The following is a 6000-nucleotide window of genomic DNA, read 5'->3' as shown; positions in this document are numbered from 1 at the left end:
TACCTTTCTTCATATTCTAACTAGGTTTGTTAAGGATGCTTCTAGGACATTTTATTTGGCATATGAAAACCTCTATAGACGTTAAAAATTAATGAGAATCTTTACCAAATAATTTGTGAATAATTTTTATCGTAATGGATTAAGACGACAATATGCCCATCATCATCATATCATCATATCATCATCATCATCATCAATATAAAATCCAAGTTTCAGGGAATTGTGAAAAAAGGTTTACTAAAGAACATATTTACTTGTTTGTGATATGATAATCTGTTTTTCCTAGTGTTTCCTAAAGTTATACAATAGTTTTGTATGCTTATATTATACTATAGTCAATAATGCAGTGTTTCCTCTTCCTTTTAGAAAGTTTGCAGACATTTCCGTCATGTTGCGTGGTGAATTTAATATCGTTTAATTAAGCCTCTTTTAGAATGTCATGCGCATACAGACTGACCGACTCCAGACACGTCAGTGGCATGAGATGCAGGCTCTTTGTCCGCTTGTACTGCATCATTTTTATTTAGAAAAAGAGTTTAAAAAAATCTAGAAAACCCCGGATACTAATAGTATTTATTTTCTGTTCGGGAACACTCTCTACTTTTTCAAATTTTTGGAGGTTTCCAAACCTAAGATTTCCAATAGAGAAAACCTGGTATATATATATTTTTTATTATATGTTCCGTTTTATGTACTGATGCTACAGATTTTCATCGTACTAGAATCAAAACGCATATTTTGTCGTTTCACCTCCTATTTCCTCGTGCAAGGAAACTATGCGCATTATGTCAGTTATGATGATCGAGGGATCCCTGAACTCCCTTCCAAGACATGGCTTCTCTTTACTGCTTCTTCCCTGACTTTCCGTTTGGCGTTCGGAGTCCTACTTCTCGCAGGATATCCTGAGACCCTTCGGCGTCCATTTCCCACCACATGCACCTCGACATTGTCGACAATGTGCTGGATGCCAAGCGATAACTCTTCCTACCTTCAGAGGTCAGCTCCTTGCCCCTCTTTCTCGTTCGGTTGTGAAATCGGGCGAGTTTCCCTATACATTTCCATATCGCGTATGACGACCCAATTACAAGGATTATGGTTAGTGTCCTGTTGTCCTTGCCCTCTGGCAGAAGAAGAAAGACGCTGAGTGGGTTACCCCTAGTCCCCTCATTTTGTTTCATTTACCTGCCTTTTACAACATGTATGGAGACACGGTGGCGGCATTCTTCCTCCCCCCGCCACAGGTGGATCAGAAAAGGAAGAGGCAAAGTCATAGAGATGGTAAAGTATAGATTCAAAGAAACAACAAGAAGGAGGTACAGTAGTAAATACAAAGTCATCTTATCATTCCTTGAGTGGATTTTAATCTAACATAGACGAATGTATATCCATCCATCCATCCATCCATCCATCCATCCATCCATACATACATACATACATACATACATACATACATACATACATACATACATACATACATACATACATACATACATACATACACACACACATACATACATATATACATACATACATACATAATACATACATACATACATACATACATACATACATACATACATACATACATACATACATACATACATACATACATACTCGTACATACATCGTACATACATACATATTCACCAACTGACTTTTCCATTCTTCTCAATGTTATCCCTTCGACTGTGAAGGAGTTGATTGACTGATGGAATCCTCTTTCCGTTCATTTCGTTTATCCATTAATTCGACAAATTATTTATATCTTTGTATAGTAGTTGTCTTGATATTTTGTTATCGAATTTAATTCCGTTAAAAATCGACTTATGTTTCCTTCCAGTAATTGTAATAGTGAGAAAGCGAGGTAAAGGAAACTATGTCTTCATACGGAGTTGTTTCGTTTATTATATATTTTTCTTAGTGTTTCAAATTTAGACATTGGCTCTCAAGCACTCCATAATTCGTCAAAAAATCGACGACTCCAATCAGTGTATCTTTATAATCTTGCTTGCATCTCTAGTAGCTTGTTATATACAGCCCTAAGCAACTCGTTCAATTGCGAAGCAATTGACGAGCTTATTAGAAAATAAAACATTAATTCATAATAATCTACATGTGAAATTCATATTAATAAAGCACCATTTTCTCTGGTTCCCAAGATGTTGGATGAAAAATTGTAAAGTGAGGATCTGAGAAAACGAAAGTTTAAGGGGAAACTATATTGTTTTATTCCATGTCCACAATATTAGTTATTTCAGTTATCCGAGTATGTAGGGCCAATGTGACAACTTCATCTTCCACCACTCAACCGGTCCTGACTTAAGTTTCTAATTTCAATATTCACACAGCTTGCTGGTGTAGTAGTAGCGACTTTGTCTGCTAATTGAGTAGTCGTAAGTACGCTCCCCTCCCAGGACTAAAAAGCATCACAGCGTTGTAACCTGGTTTCCCATTCTCTTGAGCAAAGAGTCTGGTGTAATTCACCACGGTCTCAGTTCACGCTTCGGACCATCATTATTACTTCGTATTTCAACAGCCCAAGTTGTCAAAATTGGTAATTGGTGAGGCAGGTCACCAGTTCTTGGCTGTGTACATCTGTTATTGGACAAGGAGGTCCTGCCACGTTGCACTCATTCGGGATGTGTTTATGAGTTTACATTTGACCGCATGATGGACAAAAGGTCGGAGTCAGAGGTTCCCTATATATCCATGCTTGCCGCAAAACGACCAGTACCTTCTGTACGTGACCTATTTAGTTGTTGTTGTTGTTGTTGTCGTTCCCTAGACTGTCTGTCCGAGCAGTCCCGTCTCCCCAAGGAAGGCCACAGCCGAAACTGGGTTTTCCCACAAATCCTTTATAGAGTGTATGTTGTGTTGTTTGCGTGCATGATTGTGTATAATGCAGTCTTCCATTATGTGTTGTATGGTATGGGGTGAAGTGTTACATCCTGGGCAGCTGTTCACAACACGGTTGTCCAGCCTCTTCTGGTAGCTTAGAAGTGCTGGGTGGTGACCGCATCGCAGTCTGGCCAAGTGGACTCTGTCCTTTCGTGGGAGAGAGGATTCAGAAGGGTGGATATCAGGGGGTCTGGCATGCAGCAGTGTGTTGTCTTTCAGTGTGTTAATGGAGCGGTGAGTGATATGATTATGAATATGTTTCCGGAGGCTGGTATTTGGTGGTTGTGGAGGAAGAGAAGAGAGTATCTGTGCGTAATAAAGGTCTTTGGGTGTAGTTTTAATGTTTCTTGGTGTGTGTGGGTGTTCTGCTATGTAGTGTAGCGGGTGTGATGTGTTTGTGGTGGCTGCAGCAAGTGTTTGTGTGCCTCTCATGTCGAGGTGTTCCTTGACTTTGAGGACTTTTGTTTCATGGTGTAAATGGTCTGTAGGTGATGTATTTGTGCAGCCTGTAATTGTTTTAGGGCTTTGTTTTGTATGATTAGAAGGGTGTTGTGGTGTGTCTCACTGAGATTAGGAGCCCATGCAGGACTCGCATAATTCATCACTGAGCGTATGCATTGTTTGTATATTGTTATATTAGTTTCTTTGTTTTGTCCAAATGTTGTTCCAGTGATTGACTTAAGTGCGTTAAGTCTAGGTGTGCATTTGTTTTTTATGTTTGTGAGGTGTTGTTTGAAAGACATGGATGTATCGTATGTTACACCAAGAATTTTCGGTGTGTTTGTGTGTGGTATTAGAGTGTTGTTGATGTAGAGATGAGGTATGTATTTGTGTTCTTTTGTCCAGTTGGTGAGAAGTGTTGCTGTAGATTTGGTTGGAGCTATTTTGAGTCTGTTTGTGATGAACCATGTGTTGAGTGTGTCAAGGTAAGGCTGGATTATTTCTGCAGCTTTGTCTGTGTTACGATGTGTGCATGTGATTGTTATGTCGTCTGCGTAGGAAGAGATTTGTATTTCTGAGGTGTCTGACGTGGGTAAGTCATGCATGTATAGATTAAATAATGTGGGGGATAGAACTGAGCCCTGTGGTACTCCGTTCTTAATGTTTCTGATGTGCGATGATTGGCCATTATATGACACATGAGCATTCCTGCCTGCCAGATAATTGGCCAGCCATCTTTTGGTGTTATTGTGCATGTCTGTGTTATATATTTTATTTGTTAGGTTATGGCGGGGGATAGCATCAAAAGCTTTACTAATGTCCAATGTTATAAGAAGTGTTCTGTGGTGGGGCCTATCTGAATTGATGCCATCTAAAATTCTTTGTGTGAGGTTTGTCAGAAGAGTGTTTGTGGAGTGTAGTGGCCTAAAGCCGTGTTGTGAGTCAGCAAGGGGAATATATGGTGTGACAAGTTTAAGTATTAGGCGTTCAATGACTTTAGAGGGGGTGCAGAGAATATTGATTGGGCGGTGCGATGTTGGGATTGTTGGGTCTTTGTTCGGTTTTGGAATGGTGATTATTTTACCATGCTTCCAGATGTCGGGTATAGTGTTGTGTGAATAGCTGTAGTTTGCAATGTTTGTGAGTGCGTGTATACCTTGTGGTCCAATGTGTTTTAGGTGGATGTTGCTTATGTTATCAGGGCCACAGGCAGATGAGTGCTTGAGATTATGCATTATGAGTTTTGTCTGACTGTCTATGAAGGGTGTATAGTCTGAGTCTGTGGGGAAGTCTTTCTTACGTCGAATGGTGCGTCGGTCGTCAGGGTGAGATGTAAGATGGCTCGTCTGTGCAAAATGACGTATGAGTGCGTTTGCTTGTTGTCTGTTTGAGGGTAGATTATCTGTTGTTGTGATTATTGCTGCGTGAGAGCGTGTAGTGTTAGTGTTGGATAGTGTGATGCTGTTGAGTGTTTTGTACAATTTGCTGGTGTTTGTTTTGTGATCAAGTGTATTGATAAAGTTTTGCCAATTTTGTGTTTTTTGTTCATGTATTTTATTGGCAATCACAGTGTTTAGTGTTTGTATTTGGTCTGCTATGTTTTGAGGGATAGGTGTGGGGGTATCGTGTTTAAGTGTGTCACGTTGTCTGATGAGGCCTTGGATTTCTGGTGTGAAGTTGGGGTTGTGTGATTTTCTGATGCCTCTAGGGATGTATCTCTTGTCTGCATTTTGTATGATTGTATTAAAAGCGTGCACAGCATTGTTTATGTTTGTGATTGGTGTACTGTTAAGTGTTTCAAAATGTTGTTCTGTCTCTTCATTAAAGGCTTCCCAGTTAGCTCTCTTGTAATTGGTGTAAGTGTGTCTGTGGCCAGCTGGGGTGCATCTTGTTTTGGTGGTGATGATGATTGGAAGGTGGTCAGAGCCAAGGGCTCCGACCACTCTCCATGATGTTGTTGGGGTTAGGCAGGGGGAGCAAAAGGTGATATCAGGAGAGGAGGGAGTGTAGAGGGCTTGGTATGGGATATGTGTATGATTATGCGTGTTGTTCATGATAGTCAATGAGTCGAATTGAGTCTGTATATCAAGCCCTCTGTCTGTGTCAGGGTTGTCGACAAACCAGGCAGACGACTTGGCGTTGAAGTCACCACCCATGATCAGGTTGGGGATTGAGGTTAGTTGGCTGAGTTGAGGTCTGAAGGTGTTTGGAACTGTGGGGGATGATTGGGGGGGAATGTACATGTTAACTATTGTTAGTGTTGAATTGTTGCCTGTGCGGATACGAATGGATTGGGTTTCTGTTGTGTTATCTGTGGTAGGGAGGAGAATTTTGGTTGTGGCACTTGTGTCCACAAAACAGATGGAATGGTGGATCAGGGTGATGAGTCCACCGCCATTGCCGTCAGTCCGGTCTTGTCTGATGGTGGTGTAATTATGAAATGATGGTGTTTTGTGTGAGTGTCTTAATTTTGTTTCTTGTAAAATTGCAATGTGTATGTTGTGTTGTTTAAGAAAGTGTTCAAGTTCATGTTTTTTAGTGTTAATACCGTCAATGTTGTGTTGTAATATGTTGATGTTGTGTGTTTTGTATGTGTTGTATGTTGCCGTTTGGGGTTGAGGTTGGGGTGGTGGTGGGGAAGGTGTAGGATCTGGGTCAGGG

Source organism: Oratosquilla oratoria, chromosome 25 (genome assembly GCF_046742065.1).
Source record: "Oratosquilla oratoria isolate Oo_2021 chromosome 25, ASM4674206v1, whole genome shotgun sequence".
Lineage (NCBI taxonomy): Eukaryota > Metazoa > Arthropoda > Malacostraca > Stomatopoda > Squillidae > Oratosquilla > Oratosquilla oratoria.
The sequence above is the reverse complement of the archived record's forward strand: the minus strand, read 5'-3'. Positions refer to the sequence as shown.